At 38.3% G+C, this 12,986-nt stretch overlaps 1 protein-coding gene across 7 annotated transcripts in view; it reads left to right on the forward strand.

The window, feature by feature from the left end:
- The window catches only part of HIPK3 (homeodomain interacting protein kinase 3), a 100,891-nt gene that overhangs the window by 14,452 nt on the left and 73,453 nt on the right, over positions 1–12,986 (forward strand). The window contains exon 1 of one of the 7 annotated variants that reach the window (XM_009186341.2): positions 11,617–11,630. The exons of the other annotated variants lie outside the window; for them this stretch is intronic. The gene's annotated coding sequence lies outside the window, so the exon portion shown is untranslated. Of the gene's footprint in view, positions 1–11,616; positions 11,631–12,986 lie in introns of those variants that run through there. 7 annotated transcript variants of the gene reach the window in all.

Raw genomic sequence — 12,986 nt, forward strand, 5'->3', positions numbered from 1 at the left:
GAATAAGAGAAAACATTGTTATATCAAGTTATCATGTATTTTAATTTTAAGCATATGATAGAACATATAAATGACTTGAAGGAATTAGGTTCTTTTCCCTGAATACTTTGTAATTTTATAGTAATGGAATAATTTCAAAATGATTGCTATGCTGAAATTTAGCCTCTTGTTAATGTGAATGATGTATCTTTTCATGATTTTATGGCAAAATACTTTAAGTTTTATATTCGTCTAGTATACCAGTTCTAGCAGTGTGATTCCAGGTAAATGATACTGCCTTAGTGGTAATTTTTACTCAATTCGCAAGGTTCTATGAGTAAATAGCATTCTAAGTGTTAATATGATAAATAATGATATAAAAGAACTGTTTTGGCATATTTCGCCATGTATAGTGAATATGCAATCATTATTTTCATATCTGAGATTCTATCTAGTTTCTTGTGCAAATGCCTAAGAATTGGTGGCTGGGTGTGGTGACTCACAACTGTAATCTCAGCACTTTGGGAGGCCAAGGTGGGCAGATTGCTTGATGCTTGAGCCCAAGAGTTTGAGACCAGCCATGGTGAGACCCCATCTCTACAAAAAAGTACAAAAAATTAACCGGGTGTGGTGGCATGTGCTTGTCATCACAGCTACCAGGGAGGTTGAAGTGAAAGGATCACTTGAGCCCTGGCGGTCTAGGATGCAGTGAGGAATGATTGTGCCACTGCATTCCAGCCTGGGCAACAGAGCAAGACCCTGTCTCACAATAAAGAAATAAATTTAAAAAAGTCAATTTTAGTTACTATTCGAGAATAGATTTCTAATCAGTAAACTGTAACTACTTTGCAGCCATTTTCAGTCTAATGAGGAAGCACATTTTTATTTATGGGATCATTGGCTACTTAATTTTAAACTTAAGGTGTGTTAGCTGTTAGTTACATATGCAACTTAAATTTGAACTTTCTTAATATCTTTCTTTTTTATACATTGATGGTGTATTTAAAAAAATCTCTTCGGCCAGATAAATATGAAGAAAAAAGCTATTTTTATCATTATAGTTCTGATATGTATGGTTTTTAGTATCATGCATTGATAGTATGACTTTTTACACTAATATAAAACAAAGAAAAATCTGTTTTTTTATGACACTTTCAGTAGAAGAAAGAAAGAAATATGTAGCCTTGCTAAGTCTATCTAAATTTGTGGTTTTAATGCACAGCTTATAAGCAACCCAACAATGTGTCACTTAAAGTTAATGATTAGATGTATTCAGGGCCAGATAGAAGCAGTTCTAATAGATTTTTAAGAATTCAATGTCGTGGTTGGGTGCAGTGACTTACGCCTGTAATCCCAGCACTTTGGGAGGCCGAGGCAGGTGGATCACTTGAGATCAGGAGTTCGACACCTGCCTGGCCAACATGGTGAAACCCCGTCTCTACTAAAAATTCAGATTAGCCAGGTGTGGTGGCAGGTGCCTGTAATCCCAGCTACTCAGGAGGCTGAGGCAGGAGAATCGCTTGAACATGGGTGGTGGAGGTTGCAATGAGCCGAGATCACACCACTACACTCTAGCCTGGGTGACAGCGAGACTCCATCTCCGAAAAAAAAGAAATTCAATGTCGTTTCTTTGTGGGTACTGTCTTGAGAAGCTGCTTGTTTTCTTTCCTTTTTAGATTTTTGTAAATTACATTGTTGTTCTTTAGTTTTTCTGGCTTTCCTAAGGAGACCTGTTGCAAATTTCTGCTGTATCCCCTTCCTCAAATTTGTCATAAGAATGAGAGAGATCTTTCTCCTTTCCTTTTTCCTTTACCTTTTCTTTTTCCTTTCCTTTCCTTTCCTTTCCCTTTTCCTTTTCCTTTTTCTTTTTTGTTTTTGATGGAGTCTCATTCTGTTGCTGAGGCTGGAGTGCAGTGGTGCGATCTTGGTCTTCCCTCCCTCCTTCCCTCCTTCCACCCACCCTTCCTCCTTCCTCCATCTCTCCCTCCCTCCCACCTTCCTTCCCTCCTTCTCTCCTTCCTTCCCTTCCTTCCCTCCCTCCTTCCCACTTTCTCTGTTTCTCCCCTCCTGTCCCCTCCTGTCCCCTGTCGAGATGAGTCTTGCTTTGTCACCCAGGCTGGAGTGCAGTGGCAGGCATTATCATAGCTCAAGCAACCTCAAACTCCTGGGCTCAAGGCATCCTCTCAAGTAGCTGGGACTATAGGTGTGTGTCACCGTGCCTGGCTAATTTTTTTTTTTTTTTTTTAATAGAGATGGGGTCTTGCCATCTTGCCCAGGATGATCTTAAACTCTTGGGTTCAAATGATCCTCCCTCCTAGGCCTCCCTATTGTTTCCGACTTGATACCAGAGAGTTTCCTGAAGCCATTGTAAAGGGCCATCCTCAGTTGACAAGATATAAGTGACAGTTAAACTTTGAAAATTAAAAAGATTATTTCTACATTAGAAAGGTTTTGGGCTGGGCGCGGTGGCTCACGCCTGTAATCTCAGCATTTTGGGAGGCCCAGGAGGGCAGATCACGGGGTTAGGAGATAGAGACCATCCTGGCTAACATGATGAAACCCTCATCTGTACTAAAATACAAAAAAAAAATTAGTCAAAGGGTGGCGGGCGCCTGTAGTCCCAGCTACTCGGGAGGCAGAGGTAGCAGAATATGAACCCTGAGAGGGCGGAGCTGGCATTGAGCCGCCATTGCACCCACTGCACTCCAGCCCATGGAAGCTGTAGGCGAGACCTCCATCTCAAAAAAAAAGAAAGGTTTTTTTTTTTTTTTTTTTTTGAGACTTGAGTCTCTGTCAGCTTCAGGCTGGAGGGTGGCCGACCGTGCCCACTGCAAGCCTACCATGGGTTTACACCATTCTCCTGCCTCAGCCTCCTAGTAGCTGGGACTACAGGCTCTCGCCACCTCACCGCTAGTTTTTGTATTTTTAGAGATGGGTTTCACCGTTAGCCAGGTTTTGTCTCGATCTCCTGGATCTGATCCTGCCTGCCTCAGCCTCCCAAAGTGCAAGGATTACAGCTTGGCTCTCACCGCTACCGCCAAAAGAAAGGTTTTGGATGATACTTCGCAAAATTTCTTAAAAAGGGCATTTATATAAAGTGGAATGTCTGGCAACTGCAGCCTGAGTAGAGAGAAAACATAATTGTAGAAATTTAAAAAATGCTTTGAATTTAGCAGTGTAAGGCATATTAGGACCCTATAGGATCTTAATAGAATTTGGAAAATAGAAACAGTTGACTTTTCTGTTCAACTTAATTTTTCCAGGCCCCACAATGCCGGCAAAGATTTTAAAACTGAGTACTAGGGCTGGCTCAAGCCTGTGGGCCCCAGCACTTGGAGGTCGGGCGGATCACGAGGTCAGAGACCTGAGACCACCCTGGCTAACATGGTGAAACCTCACCCTCTACTAAAAAATACAAAAAACTAGCCGGGCGAAGTGGCGGGCGCCTGTAGTCCCAGCTACTCGGGAGGCTGAGGCAGGAGAATGGCGTGAACCCGCGAGGCGGAGCTTGCAGTGAGCTGAGATCCGGCCACTGCACTCCAGCCTGGGTGACAGAGCGAGACTCCGTCTCAAAAAAAAAAAGCAAAAAAACAAAAAACTGAAAGTACTATACTCAAGCTTATGCAGCTGTAAATAACTGAAAGTACTATACTCAAGCTTATGCAGTTGTAAATGTTTAACTTTTCAGCTTTTACAATAGAAAAACTGTTATGTGTCTGGCAGAGGAGATGGTAGCCACTGTTCTCACTACATTGGTTTTTAGAACTTTAATTCTTGTGTGATTTACATTACTGTAGAGTGATAGTTCTCTTTCAGGTGTGAATGTAGTGATTAGAATCTTAAGGTTGTTTAAGGTAGACCATACTTTCGAAAAGTTTTATGGAACCTGACCTTTGGTTCTCTAAATGTTCATTTAGAGCTTTGAATCATTATCTCATACAAAAATCTTATTTGTTGGCAGAATTTTTTCCTTTTTATTGGTGTCAGCAGTGGGCATTCGGTCAAATTATTAATGTAGGATTCCAGTTCACCTGTTGAGTTGTTTCAAAGGTAGATGATGTCGGGTGATCTTCTTGTAGGAATCATTTGACCTTTGCCTTCTTAATCTTTAATATTTTGTATTTATCTTTGTCTGAAAGTTACATAGATTTTTATAAGAAATAAAAGTTCTGTGGTGGTTCTTTTGGGACGGATTTTCCTATAAAGTAGAAAGTAATACATTTGCTTTCCATTAAGGGAGCTGTTCATAACCCAAACTTAAAAAACTGTTTACTCTTTCTGATAGCCCATTGGTATATTGGGCATTGTAAGAAAAATTTAAGTAAAAATTTTTCTTTAGTACTTAAGTTTTATAAGCTGAATTTGAATTATTAATCTTAAGTTTACATCAAGAAAGAAGGAGCTTCAGGTAAACTTTTTATCTTTAGTCCAGCTTTCTATCAGGGTGTCCATTTCTGATTTTTTATTTTATATAGCTTGTTAAAATCTAGAGAATTACCTGCTTTAGTAAGACTAATCCTTATGTAATTTTTTTAAAATTAATTAACTCTTTTCTAGCCTTGTTAAAGATTTGTACTGGCAGGGTGATTTCTAGCAGCTTTGAAATGTCCAACAGGTCATTTTCTGTTCCAAATGTTGGAACATTTTGCTAAGTCAGATGAAGCTTGTTATTTAACATGCTGATTTGTGTTATAGTCAACACATTCTCTAGATGCTTTGTTCACAATACTGCTGGAAAATACCCAAGACTTTAGTATTTTCAAAATAAGTGTTCTGTAGGCACCTCAAACAGCAGGTTTAGTTTATTAAGTTTTACAGTGCATAGTGGTTCATTTATGTGAAAATGTTTCTTTCTTATATGAAATGGTAGACACATTTTTTTTTTTTTTTTGAGATGGAGTCTCGCTCTGTCGCCCAGGCTGGAGTGCAGTGGTATGATCTCGAGTCACTGCAGCCTCCGCCTCCTGAGCTGAAGTGAGGCGGAAGGCTGCAGGAGGCTACTCTCCTGCCTCAGCCTCCTGAGTAGCTGGGATTACAGGTGCATGCCACCATGCCCATTTTTGTATTTTTAGTGGAGACAGGGTTTCAACATATTGGTCAGGTGGGTCTTGAACTCCTGACCTCGTGATCCGCCCGCCTCAGCCTCCCAGAGTGCTGGGATTACAGGCATAAGCCACTGCGCCCAGCCAATGAAATGGTTTAGTATTATTTCCTGGATTGAATGCTGGTAAAAATAATCTGTTAAAATAATAGAGGTATTTAAAATACTGACAACTAGTTAACCAATGAAGAATTAAACTCATTTACTGTTCATACTAGCAACTTACTGTCTAGTGTTTCCTGCCTTTTTTTTTTTAAATGGCATGTTATTTTGTCTTTTATAAATATGCACTTTAAGCAAGGTAATTGAGAAATGAAATAAACTGACTAGAAACTCCTTTTTACTGGCTAAATATTGTTTGTTATATAGTTCGATTTTGTAATTTCTATTTATAGAACCTCACATAGACTGGCACTATGGTTCTGTCCTTTGAAGAATGAAAAGCCCTTTTAATTGTCAGAATTTATTGGATCACATAATGAAATTCTACTTTTAGTCTTTATTGATTGAAGAAGTTATATAATGGCCAACAACTTTAAAAACTGTTATGAATTAAGTAATACTTTTAAGTGAAGAAATTTGCCCTCACTGCTTATGATTACTTTTAAAATTAATGCCGGCAGATGATCGCAGGGACTCTTCATATGCCTGGCAATTCTAGACTTTAGGTGCTCTGGGCCACGCCTACCACATTTGGCTGTTCATCCACAAGTTAGTGACCCTTGAAGAAGAGTCTTGTTCAATAAAGACATTGTTTTATACCTGTCCCTCATTCTTGTTTTCTGTTTAACTTATCTTTTGACAAATATTCAGACCTCCAGAAAAGTTGCAAGAATAATACAAAGAATTCCTGTGTATTTTTCACCTAGATTATTCAAATGTTAACATTTTACTGCATTTGCTTTTACCTTTTTTCCTCTACATCTATGTTATGTTTTTATCTGAACTTTTGCAGGTAAGTTGCAAGCATGATGTCCCTTTACCTCTAACTAATTGCGTAAAGACTGTTCAGTTGTTGTATCTCTTTAGTTTAATCTGTGATCTGAAAACTTCCTCAGTCTTTATGTTGATTTGACACTGACATTTTGAAGAATACTGCCATTATTTTGTAGACTGTTCCTCAATTTGAATTTTTCTTATTTTTGAGATAGAGTCTATGAATAATACTTTAAATGTTAATATGGTAAATAATGTTATGAAATAACTTCTGGATATTCATTATGTATAGTTTATATACAATCAATTTCATATCTGAGATAGATTCTAGCTAGTTTCTTGGCAAATATTTTAGGCCTGTATGGACTTAACAGGTGACTGCTTCACTTTGGTGTGGTTACCAAATTGGTATGGTTACCAACTGAATGAAATAAGGTATGGCTGATTGGTTATATTAATAAAATATATCTAAAATGGTCATATTTTTGTAATTTTATTTTATTTTATTATTCTTACTTTTTTTGGAGTTAGAGTCTCACCTGTTGCCCAGGCTGGAGTGTGGTGGCGTGATCTCGGCTCACTGCATCCCCTGCCTCCCGGGTTCAAGTGATTCTCATGCCTGAGCTTCTCAAGTAGCTGAATTACAGGCGTGCACCACCACACTCAGGTAATTTTTGTATTTTTAGTAGAGGCGGGGTTTCATCATGTTGGCCAGGCCGGTCTCAAACTCCTGACCTCAAATGATTCATCCGCCTCGGTCTCCCAAAGTGCTGGGATTACAGGTGTGAATCACCGTGCCAGGGCTGTATTTTTGTAATTTAAAAATAAACAATTATTAAAATAGGTTATTCCTATTCTCTGATAGATTTTTTTACCTTTATTTAAAAATTCATGTAAACTCAGGCTATGAAAGTATAGGGAGTAATAGAATCACTTCCTATGCAGCTGTCATCCGGTGTGCAAAATAAATTTGAGGTCCCTTCCTTCTCTTTTCTTCCTTGACATGTCTGTCATTTTCATGCATGTTTTTATACCTTTACCACATATAAAACATGGTATAGTTTTGTCTTCTATTAACTTTATAATAAATGATGCATGCTCTTCTGCAACTTTTTTTGTTCTATATTGTTTTCAGATTTATGTACATTGATGTATGTAATTTCAGTTAATTCATTTTGCTGCACTTCAGTTCTAGCACATTTCCTTCCAACATTTTAACATCTTTGAAACTGGGATGCATCTTAAAATCAATGATGTCTTGCCCTAACAATTGGTATGTTTTCTTTTTTTGTGGTACATAAATATATAATAATTGTGATATGAGCCACACTTGTATTACATGCTTTGTATTTTATGACTAAGCCACAATATCCAGTCCTTTTCTGACGATTAGATTATTCTGAAATTTTGATACTACATATATGTATATGTAGTGCTGCAGTGAACACTAATTTACCGTTTCTTTATGCATATTTGTGAGAGTTTCTCTAGATGGGATATACACCTGGGAGAAGAATTGCTGGATTATAGAGTATGTCCATTTTCAGCTTTGCCCTCAAAAGTAATTGTACTTCTTACCCTAGTATATATACTCTGTTACCCTATTCTTCAACAGTGTGTGTTGTCCTACTTCTTTTTGCCAGTTTGATAGCTATAAAATGGCATCTTACTGTGGTTTTAATTTGCGTTTTCCTTCTTACTAGTGTGGTTGATAATTTTTTAAAATAAGACTTGGCTTGTATTTCTTTTATGTGAATTGTCTGTTTATATATTCTGTGTGGTTTTAATTTGCATTTTCCTTGCTAGTGAGGTTGATAAGTTTTTAAAATAAGACTTGGCGTGTATTTCCTGTCTGTGAATTGTCTGTTTATATCTTCTGTCCATTTGTCTCCTCAGTTTTACCAAACGTAATATGACTTCTTTAGATCTTTTCTCAGTTACGTGTATTGCAAATAACTTCTCTATATCAGTGGCTTATCTTTATTTCAGGTATCATTTGATGAATGAAAGTTTTAAATTTTAATAAAATCAAATTTGTCATGTTTTCCCTCTTAGAATGTGTGCTTTTTACATCTTTAAAGAAAACCTTTCTGTCAGAGGTTGGTGATTAATTTGTTAAAAATGTAACTAATTTTAAACTAAGAGAAAAAAATTATAAATCTTTATGAATACCTTTTGTGCTACGTAAGAAAAGTGTTAATTTTCAATCTATAATTTTATTAGAAAGAGGAACTAGAATTTAGCCAAAAATATTGTGAGTCTGTGGTGGGACATAATCAGGAAGAGATGATAGGTCAAAGGAAAAGAAGGACAGTATTTTGAGGACAGAATGTGAAGGACTGTATTTATAGGAGCATAAACTCATATCTCAGGGTTTGATTGAGATAAGGGAGGAAAGAGAAGACTGCGAGAGATAACTGGGTCCATGTAAAGACCAAAGTAAGAATAGGAGAGGGACTTGGTAGTTGGTCAAGAAGCACCTACTTGTGTTTCTTGGTGTTGCTGGTTTCTTTGTTTTTTAGCATGCTCCTTGTACTTAATGTCACTGAACAATACACTTAAAATGATTTAAGACAGTAAATTTTATTTATTTTTTACCACAATTTTTAAAAAGGAAAAGATTTTTAAAATGGAGATTTGAACAGATAGAAGTAGTAAATTGAGTAAGGAGAGTGCAAGGCATTATTGCCTTTTATTAAATTTATTTGTGATATCAAAGTACATTTAAAAGAAGAACCCAGTCAGGTGTGGTGGCTCATGCTTGTAATCCCAACACTTGAGAGGTTGAGGTGGTTGGATGACTTGAGGCCAGGAATTTGAGACCAACCTGGCTAACATGGTGAAACCTCATCTCTACTAAAAATACAGAAATTAGCCGGACATGGTGGTGTATGCCTGTAATCCCAGCAACTTGGGAGGCTGAGGCACGAGAATCACTTGAACCCGGGGAGGCGGAGGTTGCAGTGAGTTGTGATAACGTTACTGCCCTCCAGCACTCCAGCATAGGCGACAGAGGGAGATTCTTTGTTCAAAAAAAAAAAAGAAGAACCCTATTACATTTGGGGTGTGTATAAGTTTGGTCAAAAATAATTCAGAAATTTCATATTGGCAAATAAATTGAATATAACTTGGTAAAATATTTCTGTTTCTGTTTTCTCCCTCCCTTTTCAGAAGGGCTAATATTATGTGTAGTAAAAAAAGATGGAAACAGCCCACTATGGTTAGCAATGATCAGACTCATGACTATGGGTGTCAATATTGATTACATTGCTGGTGTGGTGAACAATTTGGATCGAGTAGTTCAGATGAGACTTAAAGTTTGTTAGAGGATTGGAAAAATAAGATCTGTATGGTAGTCCGTTTGGGCTGCAATAATAAAATCCCTAAGACTGGGTAATTTATAAAGAGCATAACCTTATTGCTCACAGCTCTGGAGTTCAAGATCAAGGTGCCAGCAGATTTGGTGTCTGGTGAGGGCTCACTTTCTCCTCCTTCAAAGATGGTGCCCTTTTGCTGTGTACTTATATGGTAGAAGGGGTGAACAAGCTGCCTTAGGCCTCTTTTATGTAAAAGAGCACTAATCCCATTCATGAGGATAGAGCCCTCATGATCTACAGTTCCCAAAGGTCCCACCTCTTAATACCATCTCTTTTGGGGGTTAAGTTTCAACATACAAATTCTGGGGGAGCTGAGGGGCAGGGGTGGGGACACAAGCATTCAGACCATAGTAGAATAAAGAACCTGAAATTATTAATTCTAAGGAATGAAAGTGTAATGGTTGCTCTAATAGGAGTCATCACTATCCTCTGAGTAATATTTTATGGGGAGCTCCAGCTCACAAAGGGGTAGTATTTCAAAACATCGTTTCTTAGTTGATAAGAACAATTGGCAAGCTCATGAATAATATAGCTGTGGAGGACAACACAGTATATATTGTAATGAAAAATAGGAAATAGTATTGTACTAAAAAATATTTTGGACTATGGGCTTCAGTAGCTCCTGGGAATGTAGTACTTTGTAAAATCCATAAACAGCAGATATAACAAGTCATGAGTCTATCTGATGGAGGGTAGGAGAAGGAAAAGAGTTAATTACCTGGATATATCAGGAAGTCACAGTGGTCAAGTTAATAAGCAATTTGTAGGTCGTATGGTCTTTTATACTTGTCTCCAGCACCACCACCTATGCCTTCTGATGAACTATAAATTGCTTGATATTTCTATCTGTGTTTCTTTTTTTTTCTTTTTTTTTTTTTTTTTGAGACAGAGTCTCGCTCTGTCGCCCAGGCTGGAGTGCAGTGGCTGGATCTCAGCTCACTGCAAGCTCCGCCTCCCGGGTTTTCGCCATTCTCCTGCCTCAGCCTCCCGATCTGTGTTTATTTTCTAAAGTCCCTTTTGAGATGGGTTCACAGAGCACAGTGGTTGAGAATTGGCTGGTGAGGGATAATGATACTTTGTCTAAGTTTCATTTAGTCCGCCCTGGTTGGAGCCTTGGGTTGATTGATTGCCTTCCAGCTTGGCATGTTGGGAAAGAAAAGCTAGGAATGGCAGGATCCAGAAATTGCAGCAGTTTTAAAAATTTCTCTGTCATTTATCAGCTGTTCCCACAATTTAACACGGCGTGAATTAGCCTAGAGTGGTGTGCATTGATCTGATTCCCTGGCACTTCATCCTGTTTTTTCAGACTTAGGGGCCCTGATTTGGTAGGACTTGAGTTTGCCTGTGGTTTTTGTATGGATGAGGTCATTGGTTCTCAGATTTTAGCGTGACTCTACATGACTCTGGGAGCTTGTACACTTTCAGATGCCTGGACCTTATCACAGACCTACTGAATCAAAATCTTTCTGATTAGAGTTTTATGTGTATATTTACTTATTTAGCCTTTTTTTTTTTTTTTTTTTTTTTAAGGCAGAGTCTTGCTCTGTTGCCCAGGCTGGAGTGCAGTGACACGATCTCGGCTCACTGTAACCTCCACCTCCTGGGTTCAAGCGATTCTCCTGCCTCAGCCTCACGAGTAGCTGGGATTACAGGTGTGTGCCACCACACCTGGCTAATTTTTGTATTTTTAGTAGAGTCAGGGTTTCACCATGTTGGTCAGGCTCGTCTTGAACTCTGACCTCAAATGATCCACCTGCCTTGGTGTCCCAAAGTGCTGGGATTATAGGTGTGAGCCACTATGCTTGGCCCTTACTTAACTTTTTATTAAGGAAAAATATAAACGTATTCAAAAGTAGACAGGATAGCATAATGAACCCCAATATACCCATCATCAAGCTTCTATAAATAACAGTTTATGACTCATTTCATTTTATCCATATCCCCGTCCACTTTTTCCTCTTCTATATTATTTCAAAGCAAATCCCAGATTATTTTATTTTTAAATATATATGTTTTAATAGGTTCCACAGATGATTAAAAAACTTTCTTTGAACAGGTGATACATGTATGTAGTAAAGGATGTACAGTGAAAAGTAATTATTTTCATTGCTCCCAGTATTGTTACTCTTCACCAAGGCAAAGAAACCCTCAGTTTCTTTATGTATCTATAGATATTCAGTGCATATGCAAATATATGCATATAATTCCTCAACACACATGGTAATATCTGTTGTAAAGTACACATTTTTTGAAATCTTGCTTTTTTTCAGGTAGCAGTATTATCTTCAGAATCAGGTCAATAATAAGGCAAATAAATTGTTTTCATTCTTTTTAAATTGGTCCATGTGTCAAGGTCTGTTTAGTACCTTTTGATGGATATGTAGGTTATTTACAGTATTAGGTTGCTTTACACAGTGCTGCAGTGAATATTCTTGTACAGTGTCTGAGTTGCCTACATTTCTAGGTCAGAGGGTATGTTCATTTGCAATTTTGTTAAATACTGCCAGATTGCCTTCCCACTATCTGTGTATGTATGGTGTACAGTGTTCTTCTATATTTTTCATGTCTCTCCTATTTATGTTCATGCTTTCCTTTAAATCCACAAGTATATAATAGCTGTTTTAAAATTTATCTGTTGGCCGAGCTCAGTGGCTTATGTCTGTAATTCCAGCACTTTGGGAGGCCAAGTCAGGAGGAGAATTGCTTGAACCCAGGAGTTCGAGACCAGCCTGGGCAATATGGCAAGACCCCATCTCTACAAAATTTAAAAATTAGTTGGGCATGGTAGCACATATTTGTGGTCTCAGCTACTTGGGTGGCTGAGGTGGGAGGCTCATTTGAGCTCAGGAGGTCGAAGCTGCAGCGAGCCATGTTTGTGCCATTGCACTTTAGTCTGGGCAACAAAGACTCCGTCTCAAAAAAAAAAAAAAAAAAAAAATTGGGCTGGGTGCAGTGGCTCATGCCTGTAATCTCAGCACTTTGGGAGGCCAAGGTGGGTGGATTACTTGAGACCAGGAGTTTGAGACCAGCCTGGCCAACATGACGAAACCCTGTCTCTACTAAAAATAGAAAAATTAGCCAGGCGTGGTGGCGGGTGCCTGTAATCCCAGCTACTCGGGAGGCTGAGGCAGGAGAATTGCTTGAACTTGGAAGGTGGAATTGCAGTGAGCCGTGATCACGCCACTGTACTCCAGCCTGGGCAACAGAGCGAGACTGTCTCAAAAAAAAAAAAAATTATCTGTGAATTTAATCATCTCTTTTTCTGAGTCTGTGGGTATGGGTTACAGAAGTGGTTTGTAAATTAGGAGAATCATGGCAATGTTAAATTGTCGAGCAGGGTGCAGTGGCTTGAACCTATAATCTATTTGAGATTACTTGGGAGGCTGAGGTATGAGGATCATTTGAGAACAGGAGTTCAAGACCAGAGTGGGCAATACAGTAAGACCTAGTCTCTTAGAAAAACTATTGCAGATAGGATTTGAAACCTCACAAAAGTGCCTTAATGGATGAGTTTGATACATTTAGCAGTTTTCAGTGTGGTTTTTCTTCATTAAAAGAACGATCAGTTGATGGAGTTTCAAGATCTCTTCTGA

Source organism: Papio anubis, chromosome 12 (genome assembly GCF_008728515.1).
Source record: "Papio anubis isolate 15944 chromosome 12, Panubis1.0, whole genome shotgun sequence".
NCBI lineage: Eukaryota > Metazoa > Chordata > Mammalia > Primates > Cercopithecidae > Papio > Papio anubis.